General features: G+C 44.9%; 1 protein-coding gene across 2 annotated transcripts in view; it reads left to right on the top strand.

Annotated features, from left to right (window-relative positions):
• LOC126456952 (E1A-binding protein p400-like) overlaps positions 1 to 12,993 on the top strand; it is a 189,522-nt gene extending 176,529 nt beyond the window's left edge. For both annotated transcript variants that reach the window (XM_050092889.1, XM_050092888.1), the window contains exon 7: positions 9,893 to 12,993. The gene's annotated coding sequence lies outside the window, so the exon portion shown is untranslated. The remainder of the gene's footprint in view (positions 1 to 9,892) is intronic.
• Positions 12,994 to 13,747: the final 754 nt, after the last annotated feature.

Raw genomic sequence — 13,747 nt, 5'->3', positions numbered from 1 at the left:
GGCGGAGCCCGAGGGCACGGAGGACAGGGGTCGTAACTGAGGCCTGCCCACTGTGCCTCCAGAGCTCTCCGCAGCCGGGTGCCTAGAAAGGGAGGGTTTGTGGTAGTTAGGGTGGAGTGATCACAGTTCCGGTGAAATGGGAGTAGAGGGTAAAATGTCATGATGCTGTCTTATGTGGGCTGCCTTGTTCGGTGAAAGATGCGCTCGCCTTTGTGACTTCCTCAGAAGGCGTGGACCGAAGATGCTGGTGCAGCGAGAAGAGCGGGAGGAGACGTCATAGGTGTGGAGTGGAAACAACTCCCATGACGCCCTAAGTGAGCGATGGGGACATGAATACACCACGCAAGTAGTTGGCAAACAGGGTCCAGTAATGAACTGACTAATCCTAGGGACAAATGTCTTCATTGCCCCTTCCCTCCCCCTCCACCCTCCCTCTCACCACTCCCTGTGGGTGCCACTGTAACTACACACATCAAAAAAAGTTATGCATCACCCTGGTTCCCAGAATATCTGAAGGTAAACGTTGACTGTGGATATTGTATCACAGACACAGTCCCTTTGACTGTTTAGAGATGTCACGAAACCCGCCCAAAGATGTAAACAACCGTGCATGAACAGCGCCGATTAGACGGAGGGGCCCGACAGACGATCAGTAACTGTCGTTCCACAAGGAAGGAGGTACACGGCTCGCGTTGTCTGTAATTCAACCATGCCTAGACCGTCAATACCGCGGTTCGATCGCGTCCGCGTTGTTACTCTGTGCCAAGAAGGGCTCTCAACAAGGGAAGTGTTCGAGCGTCTCGGAGTGAACCAAAGCGATGGTGTTCGGACATGGAGGAGATACAGAGAGATAGGAACTGTCGATGACATGTCTCGGTGAGGCCGCCCAGCGGCTGCTACTTCAGTGATGACCGCTACCTACAGATTATGGCTCGCAGGAACCCTGACAGCAAACCCACCATGTTGAATAATGCTTTTCGTGCAGCCACAGGTCGTCTTGTTACGCCTCAGACTGTGCACAATAAGCTGCATGATGCGCAACTTCACTCCCGACGTCCATGGCGAGGTCCATCTTTGCAATCATGACACCATGCAGCGCAGTACAGTTGGGCCCAACAAAATGCCGAATGGACCGCTCAGGATTGGCATCATGTTCTCTTCACCGATGTGTGTCGCATATGCCTTCAACCAGACAGTCGTCGAAGAAATGCTTGGAGGTAACCCGGTGAGGCTGAATGCCTTAGACACACTCTCCAGCGAGTGCAGCAAGGTGGAGGTTCCCTGCTGTTCTCGGGTAGCATTATGTGGGGCAGACGTACACCGCTGGTGGTCGGCTGTACGATAAGTGAATGCCGTCCTCCGACCGATAGTGCAACCGTTCAAATGGCTCTGAGCACTATGGGTCTTAACATCTATGGTCATCAGTCCCCTAGAACTTAGAACTACTTAAACCTAACTAACCTAAGGACATCACACACATCCATGCAAGAGGCAGGATTCGAACCTGCGACCATAGCGATCAGGCGGTTCCAGACTGAAGCGCCTAGAACCGCACGGCCACACCGGCCGGCTAGTGCAATCGTATCAGCAGCATATTGCCGAGGGATTCGTCTTCATGGACGTCAATTCGCGCCCTCATCGTGCGCATCTTGTGAATGACTTCCTTCAGGATAACGACATCGCTCGACTAGAATGGCGAGCATGTTCTCGAGACATGAACCATATCGAACATGCCTCGGGTAGAATGAAAAGAGCTGTTTATGGACAACGTCACTCTGAGTGATCTACGCCGAATCGCCGTTGAGGAGTGGGACGATCTGGACCAACAGTGTCTTGATGAACCTGTGGATAGTATGCTACGACGAATACAGGCATGCATGAATGGAAGATGACGTGCTACTGGGTATTAGAGGTATCGGTCAGTACAGCAATCTGGACCACCACCTCTGTAGGTCTCGCTGTATGGTGGGACAAGATGAAATGTGTGGTTTTCATGAGCAACAAAAAGGGTGGAAATGATGCTTATGTTGATTCCTATTCCAATTTTCTGTACAGGTTGTTACGAGGTGAGGCAAAGCTTTTTTTATGTGTGTATATGTCTTTCTTATTTTTTACTGTTGTGGAGTCAATATCACTTCCATAGGCGGATAAAGACGCTTTAGCAATAAGTTCACCACACAACTTATGTGTAGGCCCACGACAAAAAGACACAGCATCATATTAGAAGCGCCGAACTAAGACGCTTTTAAAACAGCTAGAATAGTTACTGTATCTATAGCTATCGTTCATTTACTTTTAGTGAAGAATATCTAGACTCAGACGTCAGGCATGAAACACAAAACAATATCCTTGTGTGCTGGAAACACAATGTTTCAAGCAACTGAGCAGCAGATACCAACATCAGATATTAGAGTGACCAAACAGTTAAGGGTGGACGCACTCGAAATTGGGATACGAGTATGTTCCCTTCGTCAAACCAACGAATATTTCTAAGTCCTATTAAGGCGGCACATAAATCGTTTTCATTCCCTTTCTATAGCTCACAATGCGCATCTGTATGCTAACACAAGTTCGGTGGAAAAAAATCAGTTTTTTGGCGCTTGTTCCCTTCTTCAAACTTCAGACTCATTTGTTGTCGTGTCACTTGTTTCTGAGGTATTTCGGTCGTGATAAACATTCCTCCCATCTGTTAAGTAGTCAATCAAGAAGCACTGTGTATCTGCTTCCGTACAAACTCTTACTTCTCGTATTTTGTCTTCGTCATTCGTACGCCGGGTGTATGTTCGCGGCAGTAGGATAATTCTGCAAGTCCGTCGTAAATGCCGGTTCTGTGACGATACAATGTTTTACAGGGTGAATGTCATCTCGTCTGATTCCTTAATTATGTTGACGAATGTTCTTTCCGGTCTATAAGCTACGTCAACATACCATCTAAGGTACTGACGGCTGTGGATAATAGGGCTATTGGACCATGAAATGGGCAGTCGGACTCTGTACAGGAATAAAATCAATATAAGAGTGTAAGAAATAATATACAGATAGGCCTATGTTAAACACCTAATCTCAGTTTGTTGGTTTACAGAGGAAATCGATGAAAAATGCTTCGGTGGATCGGAGGCTGTTACTAAAAGCAGTTCCGATGGTTTTGTTAATGACACAAAAATTCTGAGCAGTATAGGCGGCAAGAAACCGGCAACAAAAAAGTGTAGGTGCTTTATAATACCCTTGGTTTACAGTTAATGGGATAAAGTGTGCAGAAAATCAACTGCCTGCTCTGGTAACAAATTTGCTTGTGAATTTTTTTACTTGGTACGTTACTTTCTTGAATGCGAAATCCTGTGAGGTTGCGGATCGTAGTTGAAGGAACAGAAATAGGTTACTGAAGCGACAGTAATGAAGTGCTATGGTACTGCAAATGCAAACTACAGACATGCAGATGTTGATACGCGATACAATAAGAAACGGAGGACGGCAAGATGAGCGTCGTTCAAGTGAAAGTTTCGCTAGAACAGAAATTTTTTGACAAACATGTGATGTAAATAATAATTTACATGAAGAAGGACACTGTGGGTCGTACAAGTCTTTTAAAGGTATCAGAAAAGCAACAAACTAGAAACACGCTGGTAATATTATGTCGCACCTCCTTACAAACCATTTTTATATTTGAGATCCGACCATTATAGTGATTACCTACTTCTCTGTGAGGTCACTTACAGCTACGGATGTTTTCCGTGAAAACGGTGAAAGCTACAAAAAACGAAATGTGTAAAGAACGGACGGCCTTGGCGAAGGTGACAGGGGGCTAAAATGTAAAGCATTCCTCGTGAATGATTCAGAGCTGCGCAACAGTTCGACCAATGTGACCTCGATACAAGGTCGCCGGAGAGAACTGTTCCGTAAAGTCTTAGTCACTACGCCAGTCGCATCAGCTGTTTCTGGACCGATTCAGGTACGCACTGCACAAATCACTAGAGACTAGTCACGAGCAGAGAGAACGTTCACTTGCAGTCAAAAGTACGTTTTATGTGGAGAATATGTGCCCTTGCGCTGTTTTTGTGACCAACTCCTTGCTGCAGTCTGGGAAGCGCCGCAACAATTCACAACTGTCTGGCTCTGGCTCTGAGTACTATGGGACTTAACATCTTGGGTCATCAGTCCCCAAGAACTTAGAACTACTTAAATCTAACTAACCTAAGGACATCACACACATCCATGCCCGAGGCCGGATTCGAACCTGCGACCGTAGCGGTCGCACGATTCCAGACTGAAGCTCCTAGAACCGCACGGCGACTGCGGCCGGCTCACAACTGTCTCTCTTCGAGAACCAGTCCTACGCCTAGCAACATTTCCTTGGCAACGCTATGCTGCCCGCCTTCGTGACAGATCTCCATGTTATATATAGTCTAGTGACATTAATGTGACCACCTGTCAAAAACCTGAATAATCACCTTTTGAAGAGCGGGAGCTGTAGGAAGGAGGTCAATGAATTCCTTCTTGAAGGTATCTTCTGGGATATGGGGCCCCGTCGACTCCAGGGCTGCGAAAATCTACGCTATGTTTCTCGCCTGAGGATCCATGGTGCGAACAGCCTGATCGAGGCAGCCACACAGTGTCTCGATTGGGCACTGATCCGGGAAGTTTCGTGGTCAGGGGTGCCACCTGTCACAAGCCTAGATAACCACCTTTTGCAGCGCAAGAGGGTCAGGAACAAGTCAATGAATTCTGGAAGATACCTACAGGGATATGGGGCCACGTCGACTCTAATGCCGTAGAAATCTGCGCTGTGTTTCTCGGCTGAGGATCCATGGCGCGAACAGCTTGATCGAGGTAGCCACACAGATTCTCGATTGGGTATTAATCCGGGAAGTGTCGTGGCCAGTGGTGTACGGTAAACTCATGCTGGTGCTCCTCGAACCACAGGTACTGTGAGCTCCGTGGCACGTTACATTGTCCTGCTGATAGATACCGGTGCCGAGGGAAAGGAAACTGCGTGTAGGGGTGGACATGGTTTCCAAGGATAGTTGCGTTCTTTGCTGATACATTGTGTCTTCCAAAACGACGAGGTCACCCCGGGAATGCCTGCAACACTCACTCCAGGTTGCAGGGTGTTTGCCTTCAGACGTTTCACGCTCTACACGCAAACAACCATCGGTCCGATGAAGCATAAAACGTGATTCATCTTAAAGGCTACCTATTACCACTCAGTGGACGTTCAGTTGCGGTATTGGCATGCAAATTCCAGCCTTCGTCGCTTATGAACAGCAGTCAGCATGCGTGCATGAACCAAGCGTCTGCTGCAGAGGCCCATACGCAGCAACGTTCGATAAACGGTCCTTGAGGAGCCACTGTAGGTAGCCCCTTGGTTCATCTTGACGGTTAGTATTTCAACATTTGCACGTCTGTTCACCCGTACCCATCACCGCAGCCGTCGTTCACCCCTGTCACCTATGGCCCGTGGTGCATCACAGTTAACTCGGCGCTGTTTTTGGATAGCGCCGTTTTGCCACACACAGTATACGAGTACTTTAATCACAGCAGCAAGCGAACAATTTACAGACTTAGCCGTGTCGGAAATGTTTTCTCCCTTCGCTCGAAAGCCAATGATCATATGCTTTTGGACGTCAGATACATCGCACAGTTACCACATTACAAGGACGGCACTGTCTTCCGTGTCCCACCGACACGCTGTATACAGGGTGTTACAAAAAGGTACGGCCAAACTTTCAGGTAACATTCCTCATACACAAATAAAGAAAAGATGTTATGTGGACATGTGTCCGGAAACGCTTAATATCCATGTTAGAGCTCATTTTAGTTTCGTCAGTATGTGCTGTACCTCCTCGATTCACCGCCATGATTTCGTACGGGATACTCTACCTGTGCTGCTAGAACATGTGCCTTTACAAGTAAGACACAACATGTGGTTCATGCACGATGGAGCGCCTGCACATTTCAGTCGAAGTGTTCGTACGCTTCTCAACAACAGATTCGATGACCGATGGATTGGTAGAGGCGGACCAATTTCATGGCCTCCACGCTCTCCTAACCTCAACCCTCTTGACTTTCATTTATGGGGGCATTTGAAAGCTCTTGTCTACGCAACCCCGGTACTAAATGTAGAGACTCTTCGTGCTCGTATTGTGGACGGCTGTGATACAATACGCCATTCTCCAGGGCTGCATCAGCGCATCAGGGATTCCATGCGACGGAGGGTGGATGCATGTATCCTCGCTAACGGAGAACATTTTGAACATTTCCTATAACAAAGTGGTTGAAGTCACGCTGATACGTTCTGTTGCTGTGTGTTTCCATTCTATGATTAATGTGATTTGAAGAGAAGTAATAAAATGAGCTCTAACATGGAAAGTAAGCGTTTCCGGACACATGTCCACATAACATATTTTCTTTCTTTGTGTGTGAGGAATGTTTCCTGAAACTTTGGCCGTACCTTTTTGTAACACCCTTTATACCCTCAAGTCGCAGTGCTGCCACCTGTCGTCTATGAGTGGTTACTGCATGTTGACGTCGAACATAGGTGTTGGTCACATTAATGTGACTGGACTGCGTAGTGGCAACATTCCTGATACTAGCCTATATAAAGTTTCGTTACCACGAATTCACAGCCAGCATGTGAGAAACCTTAATGCTGCTGGAACCAAGTTGTCCTGCCTTAAATTACGAAATTTTCCGCTAAGCTTACGATATAAATTCGCAAGTCGCAGTCGAATGGTGTAGTTAGTCCTGGTGATTCGCATTTAACTAACGTGCTGTAATGAGTTCCAGCCGTCGCAGTGGTCGCTGGTTCGAAGACCGCTGAGCGGATGGAGAGGGGTGGGGAGAGGAGAGGAGTGTAGAGCTTGGAATGGGGTTTCGTTCGCCACTAGCAGATAGTGCGGCCGAGTCTTGAACTGAAGCCTAGCTGTACATCGTTCACTTGGTGTCAGAGCTCAAGCCATTGTTTATGATAATACGAAGGTCTGATATCAATAGTGGACCTGTTACTCCCGCCGTTCTACGCGCCAGTATCTGTTTCCACGTGTTTGTTGTCATACCTTAGGTACACAAAAGAAAACGACACTTGACGGTCATGGATAAGAATCAACTATGTTACTGTTCTGTTCATTAGTCTGTAATCTAGTGTCATGCAGCTCTGCACACTAGTTTATTCTGTGTAAGTCTCTTTATCTCTGCATACCTACAGCAACTAATATCCACTTGAAGTCAAGTCACTGCTTGCCTGTACAATTTTTGCCCCACGGAAGCAACACGGAAATCCTCATCCAACTCCAGTGGCAGGCGCTACAACGGAGGCGTTGGGCGTCATGCTATAGTATACTCCGAAAATTCCAAGAGCGTACATTCCTAGAAGAATTGCTTCCTCTTACGTATACCTCACGAAAAGACCATGAAGGTAAAATTAAAGAGATTCGGGTTCAGATAGCGGCTTTCCAAAAATCGTTCTTTCCGCGAACTATTCGACTCTGGAACAGGGAATCGGGGAAGTGACAGTGGAGAGCAAAACATCCTTCGCCACACATCATCAGGCGGCTTGTAGAGTATATACGTAGATGGGAGGAAAGAAGATCAGAGTTTGACGTCATGTCGACTGTGAGATCATTGGAGACGGAGCACAAAATCGGATTACGACAGGACGGCGAAGGAAATTCGCTATGTTCTTTCCAAAGGAACCATACCGGCATTTGCTTCGAGCGATTTCGGGAAATCATGGGAAAGCTAAATGTGGATGCCCGGACGGGGATCTGAACCGTCGTCCTCACGAACGTGAGACGATTCTGGTAACTACTGTGTCATCTCCCTCGATATGTAGATGTAAATGTAAACGCAGTTGCAGAAGAGAACTGAAGCGTTTGAATTGTGGTGTTACAGAAGGTTGCTGAAAATTAAGTCGACTGATAAGAAACCAGGAGGTTCTCTGTAGAACTGACGAGAAAGGTATACCTGGAAAACATTTATTGGAAGAAAGGATATGACGATAGGACGTGTGTTATGACATCAGGGAGCCGTAGAGGGCAAAGAGGTGCGTGGAGACAGAGATTGGAATGCATCCAACAAATAATCGAGCATGCTGGGAATAATTGCTACTATAAGATGAAGAGGTTGACAAAGGAGCGGCAATTGTGGTGGGCCGCATCAAACCAGTCTGACGACTGATTTGCCTGAAGATACTAAAAGCGTTGCAGAGTTATAGATTACATGCCACGTACCTCTTAATTCGAGCGTCGGCACAGATATATGTAAAATTAATTGTCTTTCGTGTTAAGTCAGCTGTCTACAATGTTTGGCTGAAATTGTTCCACCCGTTGCAGAGCAATGCTGGAAAAGCGCACGTACATCCATTTTTAGGTTCAAATGGCTCTGAGCACTATGGGACTTAACTGCTGAGGTCATCAGTCCCCTAGAACTTAGAACTACTTATACCTAACTAACCTAAGGACATGACAGACATCCATGCCAGGGGCAGGATTCGAGCCTGCGACCGTAGTGGTCGCGCGGTTCCAGACTGAAGCGCCTAGAACCGCTAGGCCACCCCGGCCGGCCCATTTTTAGGTTTCTGTACCTCAGTCGATAAAAACTGAATTATTATAGGATCACTTTATTGTCTGTATGTCTGTCTGTCTCTCCGACTGTTAAGACTCCTTTTTCTCAGGAACGGCTACAGGCATCGTTTTTAAATTTGTGCCAAGTATTAACGTCTGCTGTTCTTTGGCGATGTACAAAATTTAAATTTATAAATCAATGCAATCAAAAGATATTGTCGTATCTGAATACACATTTTTCTCAGTAATGGTTAGAGTTATCGAGCTGCAATTTATGTCAAATACCAAGGTTTACTGCCCGCATCTCGTGGTCGTGCGGTAGCGTTCTCGCTTCCCACGCCCGGGTTCCCGGGTTCGATTCCCGGCGGGGTCAGGGATTTTCTCTGCCTCGTGATGGCTGGGTGTTGTGTGATGTCCTTAGGTTAGTTAGGTTTAAGTAGTTCCAAGTTCTAGGGGACTGATGACCATAGATGTTAAGTCCCATAGTGCTCAGAGCCATTAGAACCAGGTTTACAGTGGTGTAAATAATTTAAGCTTCTACGTCAAGTCAATAAATACGGCAATGACTGTCACATATTATTTTGATACTCGCAAACTCACTCATCAGAACCTATGGATGAACTACCTACATACGTGTCGAGCCTGGTGGTCTAGCGGTGATGGATCTGCCTGAAAACTATAAGGACGCGGGATTTTCCAGTGTTCATTTTAACCTAGCCTTCACCTCTCAACTATTCGATGAGTCGCCAGAAACAACACCTGGTTTCGGATTCCACGTCGAATTGTAGGGCCCCTTTACCCGGTTGGATAACTGGAATAAGGTAGGGACACACATCTAAGGCGCTGCAGTCATGGACTGTGCGGCTGGTCCCAGCAGAGGTTCGAGTCCTCCTTCGGGCATGGGTGTGTGTTTGTCCTTAGGATAAATTAGGTTAAGTAGTGTGTAAGCTTAGGAACTGATGACCTTCGCAGTTAAGTCCCTTAAGATTTCACGCACATTTGAACATTTTTATGGACACACAACTAGCGTCCAGTAGAAAGATCTGCACCAGACCACTGAGTGAGCCTCGATAATTATTAATACTATCATTATTATTACTATTATCTATATACGTAATTAAGCTTATACAGAACCCTCCGAGTGCGAGTCCGACTGGCATTTGTCCGGTTTTTTATGCATACGGATACCGAGATTAATGGTTCAACCTGTGTAACCATCGGCGCCAAAACTTTTCTAAATCTTACCACCTTGCGTTTCAATAATTTGACAGCTCAATACTCAAACGACAAAAATTTAGAAATTTGGCTTACTTTTTCCTTTTTATTTGTTCCAGACTGGCAGCGGTCGCAGTTTGGAGCTCCGTTCTCAAGGTGCCCAGGGATCCTGTCAGTAGAACGTCTGGCTACAGCGGCGAACGTCAGCTGGGAAAAGCAGCGCTACTTTGTATAGAGAGCCTCCCTGATTCTCATCCCGACCTAGTCCCTCCTCTGTAATTTAGCTTTAAATCCTCCAAATACCCTGGCCAACCATGACAGCGTCAAATACCAACACTTTAAGAAACCGATGTGGATTCCAACCTGTCAGGTTACTTGTTAACACAGTCTTAACACTCTAGTGGCCAGCTACATTGCGCAAAATTGGTATATTCTTTATATCGTTCTTCGAAATTGGGCAATTAAACGTAATTAGCCTGTTGCACACCGTATTATAGGCTAATATGTAATTTCAACGGGAATTATCACTGGACACCCATCCGAAGCTCCGTATTATAGTCTAATTAAAATTTGTTAATTTACGTCCGCCAAGTGCCGCTGTAGCGTTGTCACGAAGCATTTCAGCTCGAATTCGCTTAAGGCTTAGTCATAGTAATTCCCTGCACCTTCAAAACTCACGGTTCACATCGGTGCTTGGGGACATCGAAACAAGTCGTGGATGTAGTGCGTGTCAACCGTTGTGCACTTCTCGAACCCTACGCATAAACTAATATTTTGTAGTAGCGCGTAGGCAACAGAAGGTAGTTTGTGCGCGACCTTGAGTTCTCAGGTCCGTGATGTAAAGCGTAGATTAACAATTAATTTTAATTAGACTATAGTAAATTTGGATGGCACATTCTTCATATCACCGGAGAGCTGTTCCGTGTGAAATGCAAAGACTGACGTCTCACTCGAAAATAAAAAACACTGTTTGTTAAAATATCCCATTTGGAAAACAGTACGCTGCAAGTACTGCGAAATGGAATTTCGTCTCACAATAGAAAAGACCCATCCAAAAAAAGTCTATTTCGATGCAGTGGCTTCCGTAGGGTTGTTGGTGTTACTAACCGCAGATTGCCATTTACAACATCTCTCCTTCACAACCAAATTGCAAAAGCAGTGCGAAGTACCTTCAGATGATAGCTTTATAAACTAAGGTAGATGAAAGCTTTTCACGTGACCGTGAAAATATTGCCTAATAACGTATCTGCGTGTGAGTAGCCTCAGAGAAATAATTTCTCTATATATTTCAGGTGTAGGTCACAAAGGCTGTATAATTCCCTGTTTCGATTCACTGCCAAGTCGTCATTAAATGACCTGTTTCCGAAGATTTTCAGTGACGACTGCAACCAGTCACCTTTAGATGTTGTTCTCGCCCTTTAATTAGCAACTTACTTCCCTATTGTGGAAATTAATGGTTATTGTATTAACCACGCTGTCAAGTAATGTATGTTGTTGAGCAGGAAAAACTGGCTGAAATCTAGTGGATTTTTTTCAAACAGATCAGTAGTGAGAGCTTTATGTTTCGAATGGGTGAAATTTTTAGCTTTTCGTTATGCATAGATTGCCGAACTATGCTAAGAATTTTCAAAGTTGTCAAGTCCTTAAATCTAGGTTCAGGCCACAAAATTCTTTGTTGAGTAAGGCTCTTTGTTTGTCGTGGGACTTAGTTTCATTTACCTATGTGGTTTCATATTTGCATTTCTGGTTGCTTGTATTGATTCACTGTGGTCTCTAATACAACTCTAACATAATGAGGAACGTTATCTAAGATACATAGCTTATTGAATTTAATTACGAGAACTGTTCTCATTGCCGTCAGTTTACACTTCCTGTAAGTTTTCACTGTTCCTCTGGCCTAGTTAGGTAGCGAAATAAAACGTTTATCCATGATGAATGTGGAATACTGCGACTGTGATTAATAATGGCTATCAGAAATCATTGATTTATTCATCACAGCTGCAGTTTCTACATCCGGAATGGATAAAAGTTAGGTATGTTTTCCGCCTCTCTTTCTTTCGTCACGGATCATATGGTGAGTTGGTAATGAATTGCACCAGGTGATGATACGACTAGTGTGACATGAAGCTGAAATATATATCTAATAAGAAGGACAAGACGGTGACTGCGTTTCCCTAAGGGAGCATCCCAGTCTATAGACTCTATGCAGTTCTTCTGGGGCATTAAATGTTTCTGCGAAGGCACTTGTCGTCTTCTTCGGGGCAAGCGTAGCACCCGCGGCTACAGTCACCACTAACGGTAGCTAACAACCAGTCCACTGCACCAAAGTACCAGCATCAATTCGCGTGATACCTGTTCGCTATAGGCAGCTCGTGAGCGGAAAGTGTGTCCGCTTTCTAGCGGCTACATCGCTGACCACCACGTGGGGGGTGGGCGGACCAGCCCACAGCCTTCTAGAGTCGCGGTCTGCCTGGAGCGCCAGGAAAGCCACAGAAGAAAGTGGCCGCGCGTTATGTCACGCACCGCGCCCGCGGTCGTGTATTGTTCCGCTACGCCCGGCGACTCCACTTGTTTTGGTTTCACTCCGGTCGTCTACCCCAGATCGCCCGCTGCTGGCACTAGTTGAATCCACACGGTTCCTTAATCCCTCACTATCACTCGGTTTCTTTGTGAAATAAAATGAAACAAATTTGAGCACGTACTGCAGTTCAAGAAGACAACTTATAATTCAGGAATACGGCCAGCCCCATAACATCAAATAACCGTAACTCTTCAAGTGGAACTAACACACCTCTTTGTCTTTACTACCCATACTCTTCCTGTATAGAGCCAGGAAAGCAAGGATGTAAGCTCCCTCGTCTTTTCACTATCCTCTGTCCACTATTTATTTATTGATTCTGCATTCGCAGGCACCGGTGATTGAGATAACAAAGTCTACCCTTTGCGCTCCCGCCACTCTCCCCCTCTGTTGTAGCAGTAATCGCCAAGGAGGATTTCCGTATTTCGTCTCGAACTGCGGGAAGTAGAGTATTGATAAGGGACAGTTTTCCTGTCTCACGTGGTATTACTATACCAAACATACTGTATCAAGTATTTTACGAGTACCTTTTATTGTAAATAACTTTTACATGCATTGTTAAGAATTTATTCATTATTTTATTACTCACGTTGTAGTTGTAATAGTTTTGCATTTGTCATATTAAACGTAATGTACAAAATACTTTCGTCTTTTTATTTAAACCACATACTCCTAATGCAAGTTTCAAAGACATTACTCATTTATCTGGATAGAAATTAACAGAATGAAAGTGCAAATATCTTCTGGTAGTGTAATAAAGAAAGCTGTAGGCTACAACTGTAACTTATTAGTACTAACACAAAGAGGTAAAATATCATTAGATTTAAGAGCAAAGTCGATTCAAAATATAGACCAGTCAAACAGGTTAGGTACAAGTGATATTGGAGTAGAATGGCTCGCATTTGGGGTGCAGATGATCTGGCACTTTTAACTAAGGATGTTACCACAGCTCAAAAAAACATTGAAATTCTTAAAGAAGTCTCGGAAAAGGTGGGACCACAAATATCATTCGAAAAAACGAAATACATGGCATGCAACAAACAGGCACCAAAGTTTTTGAACACGAAATATGGAAAAATAAAAAGAGTATCTCAGTTTAAATACTTGGGGGAAATCATACAAGAAAACGGTCTGGAAAAAGCTGCAAATAAAGTTCGCTGTCAAAAGATGGCAACTGCATTCAGATTAACACAAAATATTTATAATAAAAAATCACTTCCTAAATTCAGTAAACTTACACAGTACAACACTGTAATCAAACCTGAATGTCTTTATGGAGCAGAAAATTTAATTTTAAATAGGAAGAGGGATATTGAAGAAATTCAAAACTAAGAAAGAAATATTATTAGGAAAATAGTAGGCCCTAAAGTTACTGATGGAGAATCTTACAGGCTAA

Source organism: Schistocerca serialis, chromosome 2 (assembly GCF_023864345.2).
Source record: "Schistocerca serialis cubense isolate TAMUIC-IGC-003099 chromosome 2, iqSchSeri2.2, whole genome shotgun sequence".
Lineage (NCBI taxonomy): Eukaryota > Metazoa > Arthropoda > Insecta > Orthoptera > Acrididae > Schistocerca > Schistocerca serialis.
The sequence above is the reverse complement of the archived record's forward strand: the minus strand, read 5'-3'. Positions and strand labels throughout refer to the sequence as shown.